The sequence below is a fragment of the Varroa destructor genome, unplaced genomic scaffold (genome assembly GCF_002443255.2).
Source record: "Varroa destructor unplaced genomic scaffold, Vdes_3.0 BEIS01000003.1, whole genome shotgun sequence".
Taxonomy (NCBI): domain Eukaryota; kingdom Metazoa; phylum Arthropoda; class Arachnida; order Mesostigmata; family Varroidae; genus Varroa; species Varroa destructor.
In genome coordinates, this window is record NW_019211456.1 from 35,971,390 (window position 1) to 35,997,472 (window position 26,083).

At 41.4% G+C, this 26,083-nt stretch overlaps 1 protein-coding gene across 3 annotated transcripts in view; it reads left to right on the forward strand.

Annotated features, from left to right (window-relative positions):
• The first annotated feature begins 3,375 nt into the window (after nucleotides 1-3,375).
• Nucleotides 3,376-26,083, forward strand: part of LOC111246593 (uncharacterized) — a 159,822-nt gene continuing 137,114 nt past the window's right edge. For all 3 annotated transcript variants that reach the window (XM_086984521.1, XM_022796440.2, XM_086984522.1), the window contains exon 1: nucleotides 3,376-5,052. The gene's annotated coding sequence lies outside the window, so the exon portion shown is untranslated. The remainder of the gene's footprint in view (nucleotides 5,053-26,083) is intronic.

Consider the following 26,083-nt stretch of genomic DNA (forward strand, 5'->3'; position numbering starts at 1 on the left):
TATGTATTATATATCAGTGTTCTACTTCACGCTTGCCTTTCACCACTGCGGTGATTGTACAGTCAAATACATGTGACCATTCCTGCTCAACTTACCAAGTTGGAGACATTTCTCTTTGAGCAGGATACGCTTGACCTTCCGGTGAATAAGGTCATCATATGCAGTGTTTATCAGCTTCCTCAATAGTCATTTAATATGTGAGGCTATGAAAGGGACAATTAACGGGTCATTTAGTTTGTATTTCGCAAATATGTCAATGCTTATTTAACATCGGCCGATGATATCCATATATGTGATATCTGTTGTCCATATGATACTTTGTCTGATAAAGTTAGTCCTTAAAAATTGCAATCCCATATCGAGCCAGCACGACTTAGATGTGCATAGAGCAGTGCACGCTCGTACAACGTATTAGACGTCCTCGCGTTCAGAAGCTTGATCTAGGAAAAAACAGCAATACCTGGCAGCTTTAAGCTGAGTGCTAACACGGCTTGTCAAACGTTAGAGGTTCATGGTTTTGACTACAAATGTCAATGGCTGTGAGGTGCCTATAGCTAAGAAACATTCTACATACACGCAGTATCCGTTGAGTTAGTATCGTCCGGTGCTTCGTGTGTTATAATTAAAACGTATCTGGAATTGTGTATTGCATCTAAGATAAGTTAAATGAACCTGCCACATTGCCATATGTGTATCTACAGGGATACATGTACGACGCGTAGGTAAGACAGGTCGAGTCGACAGCCTTTAGCCTTCTGTAACACGGTATTTAGCCATCAGACAATGGTACAAATCATTTGAAAATTGCCTAATACCGAATTGACGCAGCGGAAATAATACTAAGCGTTGAAGAAGGGGCAACATAGCAGCAATTGACGCTTCTTTTGTTTACCTTTGCTTTAAGTGTTCCGTTTTGAATGGATGACGCCGTACGGCCATTGAAAATTTACTAGCTATGGGTTTCTCGTAGTTTCACTCAAGCCTGTTTTTTTGTTCGCCTCGACAGCGACGTTCGTTAGCGTATCTTATCTTATATATCATTCCTTAGGCACAATAGGCAACATCTTCTGCAGTAGATTCTCCAACGCTCACCAGGTTTACCGTCGTAAATACCGTCGACGACTGTGTGCGAGTCGTAGATTTTCTCTCATGAGACGGAGGATTGTCGGCGGAATACGATTCGCTAGCCAACATTGATTGCCTTCAACGCATCCGTACGTTTGGCTAATTTTCGCTCAGTTACATTGATATTAGGATGCACCAAAGTGCAGGTTATCCCAGTTACCACATGAATTAAATATGGAAGTTACTGCTTACCAAGGTCCCACGTACGGCAATATGCCACCCATCGCTATTTTCCGCTACAGCAGAAACGGCGATAGTAATTGTTTCTTTATAATATAAAAATAAATCGTAGTAAAATTAATTCTGGAATCGTAATCGTTGCATGCAAACTATAAACAACTTAATTAAAATATAATAAGTCGATATGAGAACATATAAAATTAGTACTTTTTTCATGGTGTGATTAAGCGTAGTTGGGCTTTGTGACACTGTCCGATAACTGTACACTGTCGTCCTTCGAAAATCGTATTGAATTGCATACAGCGCGTTTCTAAATCGTGCTCGAGTATTTCTTCCTACTGCTTGGACGTCTACTATGAAACAAAGCAGTAGTTTCTGTCAGTTTAGCTCAAAGTTCAGATCAAAGAGTCAAAAATTAAGGGAATCAGCCACGCTAAATTGCCGTCTAAAATGGCTGATTGCGCCTCTCATAGACAGTTCGCTCCCTATTCGTTTTCCACCGATGTCGTCTTTCTAATTTGCCCAGTTTTCGTTTCTGACCTGCTGTATCAAACAAAGTCCGGACTTCGCGCTGGCCTTGCGTTCGTTCGCCTGAAGTCCGAATAACTGAAACAGGCAGCTTTCTGTTGAGATCAGCACGCAACTATTGAATGCTGAATCTCTATATGGAACCATACTTAAGCTGTGTTCGATATATTTTGTGATTTTTTCAGATCATTATTCCTTGATTGACCATTCTAATAGCAATATAAGCAGTTTGCTCACCCCACAACGCCTCCAACGTTGAATTTTCTTTCGATACATACAACTCGGGCGAAAACTTTGTGTTGTGAGCCCCGTGAGGAATGGCTCCATAGCTAGCATCACTGTATTTTGAAAAAAGAAAAAACTTTATACAGATTCTTGCACAGTAAGTTGATAAGATGCCGCTTTACCCTTAGAAAAATACCATTTGATATGACAATTATATTTACATAACTATAAATGTACGTAACGATTCAGACCCAAATTATCAAATAGTTTCACTCCCGATCTTACTGACGTATTAAAATATGCTATTGATTTTTAGAACTTAAACAAACCGTTTCTGGCAAACAAACCTGTTGGCCCTAATTGAACACAAGTAACAATCAAAGCAAACTTAGTCAAGTAGAAGGAAACCCACACAAATGACCTTTCATACTTTTGCGTATTATTTGAATAGTCTGTACGTACACCTGTTCCAGCATAAAGGAGGCATCTCGAGACTAGTCTTTATTTTACGCTACAGTTCGAGTACCATCGTGTATGTTCGATAGGCCTGCTCAGTATGTCCTAATGGTGTGGTTTTGCCGCTAAATATAAAAAACCCGCACCAAGTCTGGAGAGAAAAGATACCAAAGGTTAATAACTAGGTTGTCTGGACGCAGTCGACCTGAGCCGACATGACTATTTCTTGCCTATACACACACCCTATTCACTTACAGCGATTTGATTCGTGGGATGGTTATAAATGGCTTTTAAGCTAAAATCTCAAATTTATATTTGTCCCCGAGGTCGAAATAGTCTTCTTTTGCCAGCCCTTATCACTTCATACACTCGAAACTATCCTCGCTTATCTAGCTATAACCTGTCGTATAATAACTGCCAAGCAGCTTTTTGCACACCCGCTCCTACATCAGTCACTACTTGCCTTTTTCTGAACCATCTTTTCCAGATCCGTTAACATATCTTTATTAAATAACACACGTTGCCATTATAGTTCAGCTTTCGTGATTCCTTCGAGTCCTTTTGGTGTTGTCGTCGTCGCCATCTTGTTCTTTTTTCTTTTCCTTTTCTTCGCCAATTTTCGATGTCATATTTTGCTGCTCTACGTCCAGTAGGCTACACTCACTATCAGTGGCTCGTTGTTTTAATCCCGCCCATCGCCGGCGGTAGCGTATAGCGAGCAAAACGTTGTTTACCGTTAGGGCGAAGAAAATATAGTCGTAAAAACGTACAAGCTTGTAGTGCGCATGCGTCCAGATGAAGATAGAAGAGGAAGGGTAGGATTCTTAGCGCGTCGAGCGCCAAAGTGCCGAGAGAACTCTATCTCGATATCCACAGACCGGTCAGAGACCGAACTCCTCTAAGCAAGAGCACGAGGTGCCCCACACCGTGCGCACGGGACAAATGAACGTAAGGCGGGCAAAACCAATAGACGAGTGTTTTTAGAAATGTTCGACATAGACAAAACGATCGACGAAAACGCAAGAAAATACGCAGGCGTCGAGCGTGTACTCGCACCATCACCGTATTAAGTGCTTATGAGCCTATGTGAGCGCTAAAGGGTGCTTCCATTGCAATCTCAACTTTTTGTCTAGCAAGTTTGAAAAGACCACTAACAATAGGAAGGAGCCCCTGCATCGGGCAGCCGGCGGTCTCTGATCATATTTTAAGAAGTCGTTAGCATTTTCTAGAGCGTCGCTTGCGTGTTGACGCGGCAACGGTGAATCAATGGAGGTTCTGCTAGTAATCTGGCATCGCGGAAATTTGTTTTGCCAGGTTTCTGAAACTTGTGAGGACGAAGTGAGTAACTTCGTGTGTGTACTATAATGCCCCTATACTTCAGTTGTCGTTTTTCTTGAAAAGGAGAGTTAAAAGAGCGAAGAAGAGACAGAGTTTCGGACGTCGTTACACGGATGTTGTAGAAAATACACGTGTGTGGTAAAAACAAAAAAAAAAAACAAAGCTAAGGCTACGAAGAAAAAAGATATGTAGTAGATAATAGATCGATTGGCAGAACAGTGGACAGTGGAAAAGTACTCCAAATAAATATCTGCGATCTAGTCTTTTGTCATTGTGCCTATGTAGCGATAACGTAATAATCAAGACGTGTGCAGCGCGATCAGTAGAGTGCGATAAAGTAGTGGCTTTTAAAGACATCATGCTTTAGTTATCCGTCGACTTCTCTGATGCTTATTACTGAATTGAGGCCTCGTGGTCACTTCGAGTGATTTTAGCAGAAGAAAAAGTTCTGCGAAAAGTGCGTGTTCCCATAGGAGTATTTACTACAACTATTAGAATACTACTGCTACTACTACTAGAACTTACTACAAAAAATCATTACTATTGCATCTTAATCCTTTCTCTTTTTTCTTTTATCGTCGTTGTTATTGTTGTAGTTAGGTTGCAGAACGAACTAAAACTTAGGACAAGTCGTGCATTTATTTATTGCTAACGCTGTTATCAGTATAGGCTCATGTTACGGCCTGTTATTGGGGAGTCGGAAAACAATACAGTGACCGTCAGTGGGAAGCTGAAGCAACGAAGAAGCGTAGAAGTTCTTCACCTCAACCTGTGATTAAGCTATGGAGTATTCTGTTTTGCGGCTAGTTGATATATGGTTAAGTGAACTTCTCCTTGTAACTTTTTTGTGCGTCATTGTAAAGCGCAGTACCGTCTTGCTCTGCTGAATCGTCGTTGGTGGTCCATAGTCCGTAACACAGACGCCGTAACAAAAGGAAGTCATAGTGATAAAAAAAAAAAAAAAGTAAAAAAAGCCACAAATGAAACGTCAAAGTTTTCTTTATATGTAGACGTTTGTGGGGTGATTCGTTGCTCATAACAGACTGTGCGCAAGGTACCAAACTGCAATTCATTGAAACTGCAGGAGCACGCTGGTCGTTCCCACCAAAGACTAAAAAGCCGCACCGTTCGGGACGGAATTGGTTCGACGAGTAACAACTGGCGAACAGAAATGAGACAGCGTCGCAAGCATCGGAGAAGGTATAATAGAAAACAAATGACTTTTAGCTCAAATGAGGCCAAAGCCTTCGTGTTCAAGCAACCAATGGCAATGACCCGTTCGTTGATAATTAATCTCACAAGATATTAAATTTTGTTTTCACAAGATATTAAATTTGTTTAGTACCTTATCGTTGTGCGACTGCCTCAATTGCAGCTGTCCATGGACAGCTCATCGTGGGCGTTTGCGGCAATGAATCTTGGGATGTCTTCCTGTGAAATTACAACTATAGGCGTTTTAAGTTATGTTGATTCATGTTGTCTTCGGGGTCATGAAAAGTAAGTTATCGGCAACTGCACCAAGCTTAACTACAAAACATTGTCCTTACGTAACGCTAAGCCGTATAAATGCCATTACAAAATCGATGAATGGTCAACAGCTTCGCTCTCTAGTCATATTGCAGCCAAATATATACCCTATTTTCTGCACTACCTCAATTGGCGGTAACCTTTTGGAAAATCGAAAACGACTTTGTTCAAGAGTAACAACTCGGCGAAAGGAGGAAAGATTGTCTTCAAAACGGAGAGTTTCGAGCGACTAAAGTGGTGAGACATTTTTGGCTGAGGATAGGCCAAGGGAAAACCCTTCAACTTGGGACAGACTATCGACAACGTATGGCTTACAAATGATCTCCAACTGCATCCAAGGGTTGAAATAGAGTTAATACTTCATAATGCTATTCGCATGCGTGTTAGCTAGATAATCACGATGGCACATCGTTGTATCTCTAATCGTTAGTGAAGTCGTACCGGAATAGACCTAAACCGAGTTACTTCAATATTCAACATGTATAAGTATTACGAGCAGGTTTTCTAACATTGCAGTGAAGATTGCGTTCGCTTGTTTGTAAGACGACGTTCGATTGTAGTGAAAGAAGTTTTCCTTTTTTTCGTTTCCGCAAACGAATTTTTGCTCGGTATTGGACCTTTTATCTGTTACACAGAAAATCACACGTAAACGATATGGGTCTGTGGCAACGACAACGACGTCTTCATCAGGTCAAGACCAGTTCTCCGTAACTAAAATTTTGATTAAAATCTTCCCTTTAATAATAATATTCTAGTGGGTGTCATGCATAAACTTATCTGAGCCAATTTCGTCTAATGGCACTTGTTATCTTTGACTAACACTGCAAGTTGATGGTTCTGCAGTAGGCTATACCTGAGCATCTAAAACACCTGACGACGAATAGGCTACATGGCAGACGAAGTGTGTCCTAAAGACTGCTTAACAGGACGAGTTATGCCGACAGTAGCTTTTCTGGTTTCATATTGCTTCAACCAAATATCGCTTCAAGTACGAAACCAAGAGCATCCATGCCCAGTTTCGAACCCGGTCCATCTCATGTGTCGTTAGCGCTGACAGTCAAACACGTTACCAACGTACAACGATGGACGCAATATTTTTATGATATGAAAACTTCAACTACTATAAACAATATCCTCGCTTGTTAGATGATTTACGTCCATATCTGACAGACTTAAGATGGTCGTTTTATAAGCGTTCTAATATTACATCATTGACTGCGGCTACTGCCATCGTGACGAAGGTCGACGTTGGACCTGGGAACATTTGACGACCCCGGTGGTTTACGGTTGATGGATATGGACATTCTCGAACTCGATCTGCTTTCATCTATGACGTAATTTTGGACTGCACATCCACAGTGACGCATTACATTATCACTCGTAGATGTGAGACATAAACACTCAGTGGCGATAGAATGGTATACGACCGCAGCTGTACAGAGAGCGTGACCTATCCTTGTGTTTGTTGGCAAGCTGAAATAGAGTTTATGTTAAAAAATCATTTTATCGAAATCACATGACAAGATCGCAAAATATTTGCCTTGTGGTCCCATCATGCAACAAAGGCCTCCGTTTTCAAAGGCCAACAGTGAGACACTACCGTTTGAATAGCTTATTTAATACGACGATTTCATAACTTTGAGCTGTTTGCATGCAAGCCATCTCGAGTGCGCTTTTTAGAGAACTCTTAGTAAACACACTACATCAGTCCAGTCTTCGGCCTTCTAGTACGATTGGCCCAGCCGTTGAGTTCAATCGGGGCTCTTGATCACCTGCCTAGCTCATCGAGCTGTTTAACGGGACGGTATAAATATTTTTGTCTAGTCTAGCCTTTTTACTCAGTTTCATACCTTGCTATTGGATATGACGGATAGAATCGAAAATAAAGATGCTTATTTGATGTAGGAGCATCAATACTGCATATTCTTACAGCGTTCATCTAGAGATAATGTGTGCGTATTTACGACGTTCCATTAGCACCCGCAAGTCAGCCGATTTCCTCTATAGCAAAAGAGTTTAATCATGTATTGGTTCGAAGATACAGACGGAAGCCCCACTGAGGGCTTGATGCTGCCTAAGCAGTCCCAGACACAGCGCGCCCTCTATACACGTACATGGCAAACGGAACCAGGATAAACCTTTGCGTGAAAATCAAATATGCGTAACAGCCGATGTTTACTTGTAGGTGTTCATCGCGGAAGATATTGTATTAAGTAAAACCTCATATATTCATTTTCAGTTTATGTTTTTTGTCAATGTGTAGGAAACGATTTAGGTAATATATTGAATTATATGTCAGACCCCATGGCTATTTCTTTTAGTTGGAACAAAAATAGGTTACTTCAACGAGGATGAACGGCCAAAAGCTATTTTCTTGGCTGTGTAAGGAGGCATTCATTCAACGGAGTCACCTATTCGCTGGATCATGGGGGTTTCACACATTGGATTACCTCAGCCGGAGTGCCCCCCTTATTTGTGCTGTTCTTTTCGTTTTGCCAGTAAATGAGTTTTCGCAGTATGAAATAGCCTATTGGGCAATAGAATGACCCAGGCTGCTGTTGTTCAATTTTCGCATTATCTGTAGCGCCGGTTATTGGCTTGATTGGACGAATGAGCAAGAAAAAGCTTGGCTCTCCCTTGCAAACGGGTCTTTTCCTATGATTTTATATACAACGGAAGGGTGTTCGTTAATCAGAAAATTTTTCTCACAGTTACCTTATTTGATAACACATGATTGTTATTTTCGAAGGAATCTAGGTCTTGTAATTCGATTTATAGGTGCACACTGTAAACTAGATGTATTGGAGGGATGCAGTTGGGGTGCGAGCATGTCCCAGTAAAACATGGACGCGTTGCTATACGTAGTTGTGTAACATGTCGACAGCTTGCAAATGCGTCTCGTAAACATCGTCATACATGCAAATGTACGTCCAGCAGCGTAAAGCAGCCAGGTGCAGATAGTCATAAATATCGAAAGTTACTATTTTTGGACGGTATCTTTCATTACAGATGTTAATACGTTTCGGAAACTTTGAACAAGTTGGGTGTGGGGTCAGCGCTTTAAAAAGAGCGATTGTGTAGCGTTCTAATGATGTGTAAATCGATGGATCGTGCTTGAAAACGGACCGCTCCCATCTCTAATATATATAATCAGACGTATCTAAGGGCGGAGACGATCAAGATATTTCGTGTTGTATTTGTAGCACGTAACGCCATCACATATATACCGGCCATTATAAACTATCGGTAAAGTATACGTGAGCTTCTGGAATTAGTGTGTTGGCAGACGCGGGTCATGTACACAGTAACGTCTTGCCAATTACAGAGGACAAACGGGTGCTAGTACGGTCAATCAGATATCGGTCTTTAGACGATGCGAACTTATTGAAACAAACGTATGAAGCGGCTTTAGCTCGTTTCCAAAGCGATGACGATATCGTTCGCGTTACACAGACATGTACAGCCATCATCGATGATTTTTAGGTACATCGAAGAATTAATTCGTATCGTCTATAAGCCGATATCATCAACGCCATGATCAGCACAGCAAGTAGGATTTACAAATCCGAAAGCACAGTTTTTACCGCATGTAGCATAGCGCAGGGACCGAACTGTGCGTTGACGAGACAGCACGACGTACTCAAATTTACCATGATAGATCATATTCGATTGTCTAATATAGTATAACAAATCGTACCGTATGTACATGTGACTAGCCTGCTTGCGCCCTAGCCAAGAGATTTCAGTCTCTACTTAAAACGAACCGGGTTTACGGTCTGTGGTGCGAAGTGGTAATGGCTCCTGTACTGGACGTCCTCATGCAGCCTCGTTGTTTTTCGCGTTGTGTTCATTGAACAGGGAAATTGACCTTGTGAACGGAGTGTACTTGTTTCGCTACGTCCGTTGGCAGCCAATGTGAGTGCTGCAGCTGCTTGTTGTACGATACCGAAATAGATCAATGGAGTGTCTACACGCCAGTAGTAAAAAAATTGCTAGTAATGTTCAAATTGTTGGTGAAAGTCTGCGCGATAAAGCGACAGGGCGCTAAAGAGACACCGGTGCTGATTGTTCCTTTTTCGGTGATGTGGGTTAGATACCTTCGAGCTCTGGAAGAATGGTCTGGGTTGTATGACGCTGTTACGCGGTGCGCCATTCTACGTCCGGAGCCAGTGCTTGTACCAGTGCTTCTGACAGTTCTACTAGCAGTCCCAAAGGCACCGGGACCTTATAGTAATAGTGTTCCTTTATGAGCTCGGGAGTGTCGATTGTCCTATCGGTGTCCTAGACGCACTAGCCATACGGCTCTTTAGCAAAAACGTCGTTTTAACCTTAACGGCATGATGAGATCGCGTTAGACCGCATTGACCACTCATTTTGAAACTTGTTTATATCATTCTTCGCGCTATTGACCCTTTCAACAGCAATGCACGATGTAAAGTGACCTGAACATCGTCAACTAGATCTTGCGAGTATAATAGGGATTTAATAGGGCGCGTAATACGAAGGTTTTACGCGTTGACCTTTAGTTTCTCGACACAAGCAGACCAACGCACTGTTGACAATGGCCCACATGCGATCAACCTTTCAGTGTGCACTGAAGCTCTTCACCAGTTCGGTTGATTGTTTCTGACGGGCATCGTACGATATCAATATGTAGGCCTATTGATTTATGGAAAAAAGACCACGTTGCGCCTACGTCTTTATCAATAATCTCAATGACATCATTTACTTCTTAAAGTGTCTAAGAATTTATCACTCCACTGTTTTTGAGATGGTCCGCTTACAAATGATCAAGAACATTTTTGATGTCCTGCAAATACGTCAGTTTGGTAACGGTTATCATCCGACTGGTTTAAATTACTGCTCTGAGGCAATGTGTTGCACATGGTAGCAATGTGTTTTCTGTCAAAGTTACGTCTGAAAAACGTGTACGTTTAGGTAAAGCGTTGCACTTAAGTAAAGGTCATCGTGCAATGATGAGTTCCGTTATCCATTAGAATCGATAGCTAGCTACGCACGAAAACCATGAATATTATAGTTTAATTAAGGATCTCCAATCGGGATTGGAATGGAAAGTTTTATGTGTAGCTTTCTAGGCAAACCAGTGCAAGATAAGTCCATCGTTTGAGCTTACTTGGGTATTCCACTTTTGTTTGTTGCTGTAATAAGGTCTTCCTGATTACAGTAATCTATCTTGTTCTGTGTTTTCTATGATGACCTTTTTAATGGGTAGAATTTGCCACAAACTCATTTACCGCTTACGTACATTTTGCTATTGCTGCGACAGCATTACCGTATCGATATCGATGATCATTTGCTTAATGAGCCGTAATCGATCTGAAACATATCAGATGATGAAAGTTTCCATCGTATGTAAAGATACTAACTTTGGAGAGCAAGTACAATTTACGGTTAACTAAAAAGACTCTTTACGCTGTTTATATATTTGCTACTGCAGCTTACACTGGCTGACTGAATTTGTTAGTGTCTAAAAGGCACAGTCAAGCGCGGCATAAACTGTGAGCTCTGTTATTTTTTACCCCCGGTCTGGTATCCTGTCTGACACTAACAATAACATCGAAGGCCAATCAGGCTGGCATGACAAACAGGAAATGTTGTGAATAGCTAGAGATATCACCATGTCAATCGGCTACGTCCAAGCACTGTTCTAAACTAGGGAAGTTCCGATGAAAGAATTCCTTAGGGAATGGCAATTGCTGTTAAACTGGGCCAACCTAGTCCTGGAACGGCAACAATAAAAAATGTACCTCAGGGAGACGTTATAGGCAAAGTCGTTCATTTAGCGATAAGTCCGAAAATCCAAACCAGTTCCATAAAAAAACAGTCTCTTCTGGGGCTACCTAAAGGGACAATCGGATAAATCGTATCTCTGGCATCCTTGATCTCTACTGTGAAATCGAAACGCGCGCATTTTGCTTCTCACGCTATATGTGAGATAAAAGCCGATAAGTTTCTGCTGCTGCAAGCTATTTTATTTTGACATCAGTATTAGGCTAGAATCATTCTCTGAAATCGGCTTAGGCACGTACAAGCAATAGTGAGCGAGCTCTGTCAGATTATTCTTTCCACAAGAACTTGCTTAATGCAAACTTACTATCATCTTACAAAACGGGATTCGACATTGCCTTGAGTCAATCTTCAGGCTTGATACTGAAATGTTTCAGAATACAAGCTAACAGGGGTATCATTCATAGGAGACGTGTGAGGAATCATGAAGTTCCATGTATAAAATATAAATATAAAATATAAAACAGCATCAAAGCACCAAAATACTAAAAAAGAAAATACGAGATCGAAAAGAACCGTGAAAACTAAAATGATTCCAATATAATATATCCATTAATATTTTCGTCAGATCGACACAGCTGAAGCTAGATAATTGAATACTTTAGTTTCAAAGAATTACAGACGTTGATGATAATCCTTCGACGCACCCATGAAAATGGCCAAAGCGTACTCATACGCTGGTTGTAATATGAAGTCTTTCGTACGAAACAAAAGATTTTCGCCCGGGCCGATTGTATTTATAAACCGCTGATGATCGGGTAAACTGTTTGGGTCAAATTGGCTTTATGGCAACTATACCAGTAATTAGTCATGAAATATACCATTAAAATGAACCATTGTTTTACATATATATATAGTGGCCTGACATTTTGATCGTTGTCCGTAGCATCAGTACAAGACATTGTGGAAATTATGGGAACACGATTCATAATAGACGTATTACGGCTTCTGGGAGAAGCAGCGCCACTCGGCGGTGGTGGCTATAGGCTTCAGCAGCATTGAAGTTATCGAACGGTCCTTACTATCCGGCCCATGGCAACGAAGGACAGCGTTTAAGTTTGCGGGCTAGCTTCTTTTTGGGCATTTTTATTTAGTATAAACCCGCTACCAGCAATAGCAGCGGTCGTGTTTATCATAGTGGTTCTCTGTCAAGGGAGGCTTACACAGACAGAAGCACACGAACCGTTCAAGCAGTCTCCAAACTAATCCGGTGAATACTACTCGTTTAACGCTGGACATTGTTATGGGCAGATTACACTTATAAAAAAACATACTAGTAGCATACTGATGACGACCGCGCTACGTCGTCAAATTAGTCCATTTTAACGTTTCATCTCCTTCGGTCTGAAAAATAAGGAAAAGGAATTAAGGATAAGGAAAATAAAGAAAATACACAACAAATTATTGTGTACATTTGTAGCTTTAACAGAAACAGCCTTGTCTTGCAGAGCCCAACTGATCATTGAGAAATCTGATGTGGACAACGAACGCCTTGACGTAAGTGCAAGCACTACCTTAAATATGTGCGAACTAGTATGAAATATCATACAAATTCAGCGGTTACTTCATTCAGACATACTCAGATAGGCTTTGAGGTTATTCTTTATTCTAAAGGCGGAACCAAAACCTTCCATGTCCAAATCAAAGCTTTTAGGACAGGGTACTAAAAGCCAAAGAAAATTTATTATTATTTGGTCCAGCGCCGCAATTGTCATAGTGGTAAATAAGTTCTCTATAACCAGAATACAGCCAGAGGCAGCCAACGAGATGCATACACAACAACAGAGCACTGCCAGCAAATGAGCTCTGTAATTAACTAATAAGTATGAGAAAACTATAAAAAATAGAAAAAAAGCAGTGCATGTCGATAGTATTGTCTGGATCGTCTTTGCTACTCATGTAATACAGTCTCCTGCAAGAACAGCTCGGTCCGGCAAGAATGTTCCCATTCAGTCGGTGCTTTTCAGGATAGACTTAGTTTTCTGACGCCTGTTTGTCTAACATCGACAGTAATAACGAAAGAAGAATGAAAGTTTTTTTTTTGGCTGTTTCTTTATTCGAGCTCTCCTGTGGAGCGACATTTGCTGGACCCTCTCCCTGCTGGAAAGCAAAAAGTTCAATACGCAACACGTGCGGTTTACCACTTGGCTGCCTGAAATAGCGCAAACTTGAGCACCAAATAAGGTGGAGGTTGGATGAGGACGCGGTCAAAACGGCCGAACTACCTTTCGTCCTTTCCTTTCGTCTGCGAAAGCCACACGGCTTACTGCCCGTCCGACTGGGACTCTTCAACTGCGCTATCTGCCTTAGCGTGTCTGTCTGCTTGTGTGTGTATCACTATGCTTTTATACAAGTATATAAAGAAGCCGGTGTCGGCACACCTGTGTGTGTATATGTATCGATTCTGCGCCAGCTTCTTCTCTCGTTCTTAAAACCGCTCAACGCTCCAAGTTCTGGCCGTATTTCCTGTATACACTATCGGTATTACAACTCGGAAGTCGACTCCATTCGGAAAATATCTCTCATAGGAGCCCTTTCAAGTCGAAAACTACTAGGAGGTGAAAATTAGGTACTTCAGCGAAAAGAGGGGGCGAGCGGTGTTTGAACGCCGGTGGCAACTGTAAAGAAACCGATAGCGAACCTTCCAAATCGTCACCAGATGTGGCGGCCAGCAGTCGAAGCAACATATTGTTTGCTTCCAGAGGGCAAGGGGCTAAAGGAGTATTGGCTGGGCGTGGGGAGGAATATTGTCTTGTCAACGACTAGGCTACCCGGAAACGTGGGGCATTTGTGGGGCGCGAGAAATAACATGGCGGATTAACCCAACGGACAGATGATGGCCAACTGAGCAGGAAAGCTTACCCTTGAGATCACTTTCCCTATCGGTAATAGTGACATGCTCAAGTTGGCTTACTTGGTTAGCTTCAAATGGTTAAGCTGACGTTCGGTGTATCGTACAAAATGTTACAATGTTTGCTTTTGTGTCTGAGAAATATAAAGATGCATCTATCATTTGCTTCTAAACTTTCATTTGAATTGTTGAAGTTAAAAGTAAATGTTTAGTGGAGAACGGCTTATTAGACCGTTAAGTGCGCAAAACCCTTTCAGTAAGGAACGCAATAATCTAAAAAAAGGAGAAAAATAGGTATAACAATCTTGAACCCGGTCAGATTGTCCGCTGAACCGATTGAATAATGTACGTATGCATTTAAAGATATTTGACATTTTCCATGAAAACCTAATTAATTGTTTTCCTTCCCCACTTGCCAATAGACAGAGCAGCGGATTACTACTATAGCAGACTGTGTATTTAGATTGCATCGAGCACTTTAGCGGCGGTATTTTTCACTCCAACGGACGTTCTTTAACGAAAGTCGAGTAGCATCATCGATGCACTTGGATTTTACTGGTATTTGCCGCGACTATACCACAAAGTGTACCAGGATTTCACCCACGACGGAACTTCTATTTATATTTTTATCATTGATACGTCAGATGTTCAGAAGATGGTAGCGGGCCCCATCAAGTCTGCTTCTGGAAAAAAAATTGAATATCTCCACAAAGTCACTTAGGATTGGCGCTTGTCGGTGTTTTAGTTGCCCCCTAGATTCCACCGTGAAAATTCTACGCAGCCTGGAGTAATCCTCGAATATGCGTGCACACAAACGAAAAATGGCGTCCTAAAGTCGGGGAATTGATTCCTTTGTTTTTCGAAAAATTCCGCCAAGGTGTATCGAAAACATCAGTAGTTTGCGGTACGATGAAAATTCTTTCGGACTTTCCTATTTGACAGTGACCAGCTTATGTTGTGATTCTTTTAATGGTAGTTAGTGCAATTGTAAATTGTTTCCAAGCTAAGTTAAAGAGATGTATTTTGTTAGTTTTCCACCATGAAATCTATCGACAACGGTGACGTTAAGAGAGTCATGTTTACGTATTTAAAAGGGTCCTATCGATTTTTACTTATGCTCCACTTATCGTGCATACTTAAATTCATGTAGCTGCCCAAATCGGGCGATTACGTATGCTGAAGGAAAGGCTGAAACGTTTAAAAAGTGAAGCTAGATATTACGTACAATAGGCTATCCCGTTGACAACCTAGGTAGAGTGAAAAACGATATGCGTCTAACGTTGGAGGAACTGCTAATTCATTAACTTTAATTTTACAAAAAAAGTTAAAGTACAACTGTACATAGATTGCGCAACACTTGATAATCAGGTTATTTCTACGTTGGATCTCACTTTCGATATTTCGGCCTCAACCATAAGGAACAACTGAGAGCAACTGTTCGAAATGGTTATGGCACTGTCGCACTTCTACGCCTAATGACGTCGTAGTCTTCCACTGTCCTCGCACGCAGTACGATTCCCATTGTTACCCACTACTCGTTTGCATGGTTATTTCGTTGAGCGTGATGCGCTTACCAGGACTTGCGTCAGCGCCGGTAAAAATCGCAGGACGGTCGTATGATACTTCGAGGCCTGGGAGACCTGGGCTGCAATTATAGCGAGAACCTGTAACGTGGAAATAGTTTGGGGCCATAAAGGTTTAGCAGCCCCGTTAGCTATACGGGCTGTTAGCCCTGAGCCAATCATGGGGGCAAACGTGTAGAGCCGGGCGATAGTTAGCTTGTACCGAGGCAATCCACTTCTATGATTCTCGTTTGCGTGTCAGATTTTTACATTTTAGTTGGTATACATAGATTGGCCACAGGAACGGTGCGATGAAAATAGTCCGTATCTTTGATAGCGATTCCTAGGACGTGATCTTTTTTTGTCGGTTAGACTGAGACAGCAACGAAATTATTCAAAGGAACGTTAAAGATGAAACCGTTTTTTCGCAATTAAACATGAATATTTATGTTAGTAATTGGGACCATATGATTTGTCATTACTAAAGCTTAAGTTTGTATCAGTATGGAATAAATCTTCATTTGGTTCTTGCTGTCGCTAATTTTTTGAATACTGAGATACCACTCCTGCCAATTCATTTTATTGATGCTATCTATTACCTGCCTATTTAATTGTTCCCACAGCCGTCACTGACAACGCAGTGACGACCGTGAGAAAAACAGCCTTTGTTCTCTCTTCCTTCCGATTGCGAGTAATTGTCCCTCATGGTATAACTACAGTGAATTATGAAGTTTTACTTATAATGCTTTTTCAAAAATGATCTAAAAACCGGCCAACCCATTTTAGTCATTTACGCGGAAGCACACATTTAGACTGAAGAAGCTTACCACACTCCTATTCCGAAATAAAAAATCCGTTCTATTAAATAAATATTGCACCTAATAACTTGTTATGTATTTATTTACATAAAATACGCAGAATTGTTCTTTCTTTGCATCAAAGCCTCGTTCTTAATACTACATAGCAGCAGTAGGTGTAATTGAGTGTTAGGGAGACTTTAGTGCTGGAAAGCAGTACTTAGAAAAGCCTAAAACGTAGTAGAAACGCATGTCTGGTGTACTCAGGATGCCAGAAATGCAGATGTCGTTTAACTTGACCAACATATACTCAATAGATTGTGCCGTGCCCTTAACTGTGCTGTGAACTTAACCCTGCCCCTAATTTCACATCGCCTTTCTCTGGTCGCGAAGTTCTTCTGAGAGTAAAACGTGCGAAGACATAAAACGTATTTGAAATTTAATTAAATCTAGGGCGATAAATTAAACCGAGGGTCAAAAACCCGAACAGAGAAATAGAGCCAATTTTTCGAGCAAGATATGAAAACACAGAAAAAAAGGCCGGTCTTAGTTGGACGCTATCTCGTTGATGTATATGTAACATAACCTGGTTGAATACAAGTAAATACCATGTTAGTATCCGATTCCATATAAAAATCAAAAACAGATTGATGCACAGATTGATTAATTAGCATTAGAACACTATATATTGCATACGAACATTTGGTTTCTAGCCGCGTCTGGAGCCCTGTCCACAGTATTGACTGTGCGGGATAATTGATCTTGTTTTGTTTTCATGGAAAACTCGCATCTAATTCACATACAGCTGTCTGTAATGCAAGTAACCGTCGATACTTGAAAATAGTACCGGGACAGTTGAATGCCAAGTTGGTATGCTTCGGGTGAAGCCCAGACGAAGTCCCTGCGATAGCTTAGTGGGTGACGAATTTGCCTGCTAACCTATAATAATAAGCGAGACATTGTAGTCTAAGCTCAGACCCGGACATCGACGCACGATTGGTGTCATGCTGATCGTAGAGCCAGCCGTATGATGGAATGCCTAACAGCGTTACTGGACGTAAAACTCGAAAGAGATGAATCCTATATGCCCTTGGTCGATAGATGAGTTTTAACTGCAGGACCCTCATGGGATTACGCGGTATCGACGGCCGTCATGTTCAGTATATATTAACTTGGGCCAGCACCGGATGAAGAGAATTTATTGACTATTAACCCGTTCTATGTGAGGGAACTAAATAAATACACAGTACGGCACCATCAACTAACTATAATGGTTTAATTAAAACGGGCCATGTCAAGCGAAATCGATTCACGGTTCCAGTTCATGTCGAGCAGTTCCGTGATTGATTACCTTATCAATAGAAGTGGACGCAAATGTTACGTATATTAAGTATAGGGTAAGGGCGAGATAGCGCAAAAAAGCGATCCATCCTGCATTTATATACATATACTTATAAAGACTAACCGTTGGCCCTCTTGTAAATTCGGTTGAACTTGTCGTACAGTTAGTTATCTGATAGCTGGCTGTTACACTACATAGCTAGCTATCACAGCAGTGGGCGAAACTAATATAGTGGGGTTTAACTTATAATACCTAATAAAAATATCGCTAATATCACATATAATAATGAGTAAGAGCTATATTGTTGTCGCGGGTGATTCAATAAGGAGGTTTTAATGGTAGCGTAAGCCGTCTATTCGTCTACTACAATATTTACTATAAGGTTTACTAAGGGTCCTATAGATATGATTTCAAGCCTATGAATATACGTAAAATGGACACACAACAGATCTCTAGCACCTGAGCTCCGCGTTGCTTTCTCTGATTTTTTTTTTATTTGACTTATAAAGCCTTGTCAGCAGTTGCACTGCCAAATGTTATACGCCCGCCGGGTTGGTACTTATGGATGGTACAATATTTGTTATCTATTGTATAGTCCAATAGCGTTATACTGGTTTTTGTCTCTAACTAATTTCAACTTATCATCTTCATGCTTACGCATACATGTTATCTGCGATCGTTCGAATGGCTAAGATACTTTTATGAACAATACGTTCACCAGCCTTTGCCAATCATTGACGTTCGGAAGACATTCATTTTTTTTTTTGCCTATTGTCACCGTGGGTAAGGCCATCAAAGCATTTCTTCCGGCCTTTTCTGAAATCTGAAAATACATTTTTAGAAAAGAGTTCCGGGACAGTTTTAGAAAAGACATGACCGGGACAAGCTATTCGTATCCGTATACGTAGTAGTAGACGTCAACGCGTGGAAAAAATACGTTCTATCCTAGCAAATACAATACGCAAATGTGGAATAATCTTGCGTAACTCGTAAGGCAGAGCCACACTTTTACCCGACGTAGGGTAGCACGACGCTTCCAGAAAAAACTATTTTTTTGAAAAAAGACAATCAGCCTCTATGAGCCTTTCACGCTTTTCTTGAGCCGTGTGGCCTTGTTTACGCCGATAATTCAACATACACATGCTAGTTAAAACCTGTTGTTTTAATCCATTTTCTAGTTAAAGCTAGTTTGCTGAAAAAACGTCGAAGCTTTGGCTGTGAAGCAGTGAAGTGTTCCACGTTTCATGGATGACCCATCTGCAGCATGAAAAATTAAAATCAAATGAAGCCGCTGAGTTCGGTCGCTTGGGCTGGTGGCAGAAGTGGAGGTTGTAAACCAGGCGTAGCCAGATTGATCAAAACTGTCTAAATCGTCTAAGCATTAATCGATTTGCGAGTAACACTGTAAGAAGTCCCATGCAACGGACTCAGCGTTTTTCCTGTCAATGCAAACGTTTCCCACTAAAAAACAGGTTCCGTTTTCCTACTCCTAAATACAAATGCTAATGTTTCATAAACCGCAGTTGCCGTAAATAGGCAAATGACGTTCGAGCACGTTTATCGAATTTTGCTGAAAATATGAGCTTCCAGCCACTTCCAATGAAATCTTCGGAAGGTAGTTGATTTTATGGTGAAGGAACCTTTGACGTACGATGCGCTTTTCAACTTGCCTTTGGTGTAACAATAAAGCTTTACTTCCTGACAGCACCACTTAGCTTTGCCTGCGATAATGCAGCTTTTGTGATGCAGCCTCCAGTTCATGTCTAACTAGTTTCACGTTGGCACAGGTTCCCTACAACATTCTAGAATTTAGCTTCCAGATTATCTCGGCACTTCAGTCTGACGTTGTACAGCCCGCTTCACGAACTGGGTCTACCTCCTAAGCTTCCATTGAATTCGACGTTAAGTTAACTGCAACCTAGGTCGCTCCTTGCGGCCGCGCATCATTACTAGCGGCCATTTGTCACAGGCCGCCATTATGAGGAAGTGAAGAGCAAATTCATTACAACAAATACACCTTTTCGAATCTTACGTCTGAAGGTTGTTCGAAGTGTCCATATATTCCGAAACTACTAAATGAAATGTTTGTAATAAAAAAGACACTTAGACGTCGTAGGGGTTAGGCGGCTCCTGAACAGAGCTTTGCTTTCAAGGTCCAGAGTTGTTTGTTGACCCTGTAAAATATAATACGTGTTTGGATTAGCAGTACAACCCACAACTTTTCGTTTTTTTTCACGTTTTCGAACTTTTACGTTTCAGGCGTACTAATTACAGAGGGGGCAAATAGTAAAATGTCCTACATACATAGTAAGACACGAAATGATCAAACACGTTTAATAATGCGGCATGTTAATGAGTGCTGCTACTGCATTGACCTCGATTCTTGAGTTACGCTTCTTGAGGGTTATGCCGCCGATATCGTCGAGGGGAAGGACATGCTCCTGTATTGTATAAGGAACTTAGAGATTGTCTTCTTCGAAAAACGCATTTGACGGCACCTGCTCGAATCAAATGTAAGAAGTCTCTTCCCCTAGTGCTGGTAATGCACAATATACGATCGGCAATCGGCACACTATACAACATTACCTATTGTGGCCTAATGATACGAAACGAGTTCAGTTTGCGTGCCGAGTTCGTAAATTTCACCACTATTACTTAATTAAGAGCCTGCGAACATAAAGACGCTTATGGCTACAGTTATTTCATGGCCTATCGAAAATATGCCAGCTACGGGAAAATAATTTCCTTTGTTAAACCAAATGCTGACAATGCATCCAATCGTAGCGCTTCCAATTGCTTCTGGACGCAAAAATCAATAGGCAATAACATATTTTAAATATTAGGCCTAACACTAAAACTGGCCAAATATCGTTTGGCGTTAACAGTCGTTTAGATCTTTCGTAAGAAGACATTTAACTCCGCAAATCGGCCGACTGAATACATTTCTTGGTATTAGAAGCACAATATCACAAGGGGAATTGCAAATTTGCAAGCTTATTGTCTGCCATATTCTTTCCTCCTGGCCCGTAGAAAGGGAAAGAACTTATTTGGAACATAGGACCACTCAGTGTTCAACATTTATTGTAGCGAGTCCTATATGCCTCAATCAACATCTTGTACCTTTCACGTTATACGTACAAGTGATGAGTGTTGTTAACACTAAGCTTTTAAACTTGTGTACGCTTTATTAGAGTATAGCGCTATGGCTGTGAGTGTCACAAACTGTAATTCTGGGCATAGACGTTAACATACCTAAATAGTGACAAAAGCTCGGTGCAACATTTTAATAGGCCATAATCTAGCTTCTTTTGCTGGGATGAATACGGTGTAACTATGAGTTTATCATAAAAGTAAACTCAGGGATCGATATCACCAGTGCCCAGCTGGCGACTAGTGCTTAGGGTGGAGGTTCATTAAAATTCCGATAACTAAGGGAAAGTTAGTGGTTGAAATCAAGCATTTTTAAGGATACACTACAGTGATGTCGTTTTAAGGTAATTTTTCAATTATCGAACGGGTTAAGAAGCTAAATCAGATCTGATATCGTTGATCTTCAGAAGCCAATGTCTGTTAGGCAGTCTGTATGTGTATAGATAATGTGATCTGTAAAATGTTTCGGAGGAAGCCCAACATGAATGCGCAGCGATCAAATATGCCCCTTGCACCTTCCAGGGGTACGCCAATTTTTTAAAAAATAACTGTCTTCAGTGTGAACTAAACGAGTCTCCTCGTTTAGTCAGCAGGACCAAATGATTGGCAAATGTAAACAAAGTGCATATGCTGCTTAACCAAGAACTGTTGAACTGTAGATACTGTTGAAAGTGCAGATATCTAGCGGGGGTAGCGGCTGCACAATTTCCAAAGAGTATCCTAAACTACATAAAAATTTCGGTTGATCCTTATGCCATACGTTTTATATGCATGCATGAAACTGTTCGAGTCCGGTAGTATTGTTGAGTATTGCTTCAAGTATATGGGTGTATTTTAAATTTACCTACCTATATATGCAAGAAGTTCTGTCTATAATCGGGAACATTTACACTAAGCCCCTTATATACTACGCAATCAGTCTAGCGTGTAGTATAACGGATATGTATACGAAACGCCGCCTAAAACATGGCCGTAGTAAATTTATAATTTCCCAAACAGAGCCGACATTGAATTGAGTCCATATCGAGCTAAAAGCTGATCCGTGGATTACACATGGCTTTTATTTTTACAAGCCTAACTGAGCCCGGCGTCATATTATAGAGACGACGTGGTGCCACAGCGTAGCCAATGGCTACGATGAAGGATCCGTTTATGCTATGACCCTTTAGTCAAATTTACTGTTTATTGATGTGTTCTATACTTAGATTTTATAGATCTACCATATAGTTCCAAACGCATTTCTTCGTCAGGCGCTGTCATTAAATGAGAATCTATCTACTATGTAGATAGCAATGTTGCAAAGGGATAACAGATAAGTTTTCGCGTGGGGTATCGACCGTGATGGAAGATTTTTTATCACGTGAAGATGTGCGCTGTCAGTGAGTGTCACCCAAAAGCACCCTATAATGAGTGTACCGCAGTAAATGTTCGCGCTAGGATTTTATCAGCACATTGGACTGTTCGTCTAAACAATCAGTAAGTTAGAAAATACAGTCCTTTCACTTAGAACTAGCCGGCAAATGGATATCAGAAGAACGCATACTTAATACAGAAAATAAATTAGGGAAGGGCTATTATTCGATAATGGGGCACAAATGCAACCATTTCGTTCTTCCTTCTCCATTGCTAGTGGACTGATAATGCGGTTTGCATGGACTATAAGACTGCTTTGTCAAACCCACTTCTATATTTCGCCGTATGTATAAAATGGCAGAGCTGAATACAGGATGCCCTCCTTTGACTGATTCTCGACAAATTAAACTTGTTATCAACTACCTATAAACGTAATAGTTTTGGAGTGCTTATTTAAAAATGTATCAACTGATACACCTATCTGTTAGCCTAACAAAGGATGCAGGTTTCGCCGTCGGAATAGGTTATCTCGAATTTCAGAATAAAAAAACCTCTGCTGTTACAATGTTATGGCCAAGGTGTGTCAACCGTTCCATCGTAGTTAGGGGACGTCCACAAGGTACCTTCCGGTAGCTCGATGTCTGCCGCGACAGACACGAAGTTGCCATAATGTCGTTCCTGGAGCTTTGCCTTTCGTATTTGGTCTCGGTTGACACTTACACGGTTTTCATGGAGGGTCCGGTAGCATTAAACTACTGCTAAATATTAGGTTATCGTTTTTGTGGACAATCATCATGTCCGTATTAACCGCCGGAGATAACACGCAGAGACGTAGCTCCGCTCAGAAAATGGGTTATCGGTCCTTTTATACGTAAACGACTTTATTCGATGACAAGGTGAATGAAAACTATGGATATCAGTGCGTAAGTCCTATATTAGCTTGAGAAGTTTTTCAACCTTCTGGTTCGAAAACGTCTATCATTTCTTAGTCATTCGATTATATTGACAATTTGCCTCTAAAACGGTATAAAATGTTTAAGTTTAAAGTTAAGCATGCTCTGATCTGCCTTTCAAAGTCCCTGTTATATTGATGACGCATACTGAAAATAATATTCAGTTTACTGATAATATGCAAATACTAAGACTTATTCGCCTACCTTGTGCTCCGCTTTAGTTGTGTTTAAGCTTTTGTTTATCCTGTACAGCAGCTGGTTGAGTTTATTAGGTAAGGGTTATGAGTAATGTAAGAGCTGTTGCTAGATAACTGTGAACAGTAAACAGTCACTTAACTCGTCGTTGCTTGATTCTTCCGTACTTGTACCTCATAACGGGCTGCTACCAAAGAAGCAAACTCATGGCATGTTACCTTTTCCCTTTCCTATTTTCGTCTTCATTTAGTTGGCGTATTTTTACCGGAGGCCATTAAAGCGACTAGAGTTCCTATAATCTGCTCAAACGATCAGGGCTGAGACTGTCGGAGGTGTGGTCTCCGACAGTCTCAGCCCGTGAGCGGAATGCAGCTCGAAAAGCTACAAAGAAACCAATTCACGAAGTCCGAGAGCGTACGGAAGCGAATGACACTATCTCTTGCTTTCTATGTTTCGAGTTTTATACCCGGTACGGTAGGGTACGAAGATGGTTAGCTCCCACCACGAAATGAAGCTTCGTTCTAAGCCCGGATTCGAACCTAGACCACAACGCGTCCCAATAATTAGTCTAAGATTAGAAGGCAAATATATTACCCAATCACGGAGATACTGTATCCCCTGAGGTAAACAAAAGCGAATAGGTGTAGCTGGGCGAGTCGGGAGCATTGCGTTGCTGGGTTTATTTGGCATCCAAAGGAAAACAATATCTTCCAACAGATCTCAACAAGCTGCCACGTATGTATTAGCTCGCGAAATAGACATGTTGCGCCATTTTCGCCGACAGAAACGAGTAGCGACAGTGCCTTGCTAGATAACGAGAGATGAGTGCGACGCAGCGAGCTAAGTAAACTGCTATAAATGCGTAGCGCATGAGTGTATCGGACGCCGACCAGCTGGCGGATGCACGCGGCACAGTATGGGGCAAATTGGCCGGACACACTTGACATCGAAGTGGGCTCTTACTGGCCAGCGTAATGGGCGCTCGCTTATTGGAATAAGGTTTTATGTATCCATCTGCATCGCCTGCGAATAATGTTGTTGATGGGATCGAGACCATTGCGCTTGTCACGATATTATTATCTCTGATCAAGAGAAAAGCGAAAGAAATCTACGGAGACGTAAAACGCATGCATAACTTCGTTAGAGGAATTGGCATGTGAAAAATCTGACGCAAATGACGTGCAGGGTAATTGTAAATGGTTTGCTAGGAAAAAACGCTGGCTAAAGTCTAATAATACCGAAAAATAAGACTCGATGTTTGTAAACGAGATTCATCAAACAACCTCTTAAAAAAAGCTATAATAGTAACGGGATTAATCCATAGTCTCGCAAAAAAAGTAAAGCGAATCGTATGTCACAGCGTTTGCTTGAAAGATCCAACTGAGAACTTGTTCGACCTTATTTTCCTCTGGGAAGATGCGCGTCCTTTCAACGAACGTTCTTCGAAAAAAAAAAACAAATTTATTGCCTATAATATTAAGTATCTCACACGACTCTTTTAAGAGTCTTCGGGTGAGTCTAGATTCACTTAATGGATTCGATGTTTAAATAAAGGGGGCGTCAAATGAAATTATTGTACAGCTGACGGGATAAAAAGTCAACTCAGTCTGCATTAGAATAGAAAAGTAGCAGAACTAATTCAGCGTCAGCCACTAACCCAGATTCGTATGGCTATATAAAGAAGTAGAGCGGGTCTACGGTAGCGATTGCTCTTAAGGTAACCCTCTTCAGGATCACTTAAGCAACTCATTCTAATAGGACCATTGCATTCGTGGGTGCAGCAAACAGCGATACGTCGGAAACATGACTGGGTAGATGAGTCAGGCGGGATGTCCTCTCTTCCAGCAAAGAGCAATAAAACATCCATACGGACTGACCTAAGATGACAAAAGTTGAGCAAGGAATATTTCCAACAGGTAAGAATGACATCGATGAACGGCGAATATCCTGAGAATGGCTTCTGCCGAGAAGCAGGATCTGCTTTACCCAGCCGTCCAACACTACAAGACGGGCGCAGGATACAACAGAAGCCGCGGTGGCAGTCGCAAAACAGCCCGAACGATCTTCTATAGCAACCATTATCGTTTAGCTGCTTAGTGTAGTTGCGGAAATGTCGAGTTTAGTCGATGACGCTAGGACACCCAGAGGGAAGTAATCGTCTTCATCGATACACAGGCAACCCACAGCACAGGACGGGTTAGCAATCGTCCGCCTGCCTGCTTGACAAAATGGGTAGGTGAGACTACGGCCTTACGTCAAATGTTCCCCATCCCTTCTCTCCTGTACGACTCTTGCTTCCCATTTCGTTATAACTAAAACCATTTTCTATTAACCTCCCTAAGTTTGACCCCGTCATTTGACTGGCGCACCCAATACTATAATGTTTTAGTCCTCCATAGCGCGTTCTGTCCCCACCGGTCGTTCAACATTGCAGCTCTAGGAGAAGGTGAGGCATAGCGGCCTGGACGGCAATAGACATTCGAAACCCCACTGCCGCGCTGGGTAAAGAAAGAAAGGCGGTCTATTGCCTAATCGGGTCAAAAGGCGTCCTATCCCGTTTCTAGAGGCTTTCTCGTTGGACGGCAAGAGGACCCATGAGAACCCAACGGGTTGTGGCGACCGGGCGAAAACGCTCTAGGATGCAACGATGCTGGCAACTTTTGACTCTTCGTTAACATTTTTTTTGAAAAAAC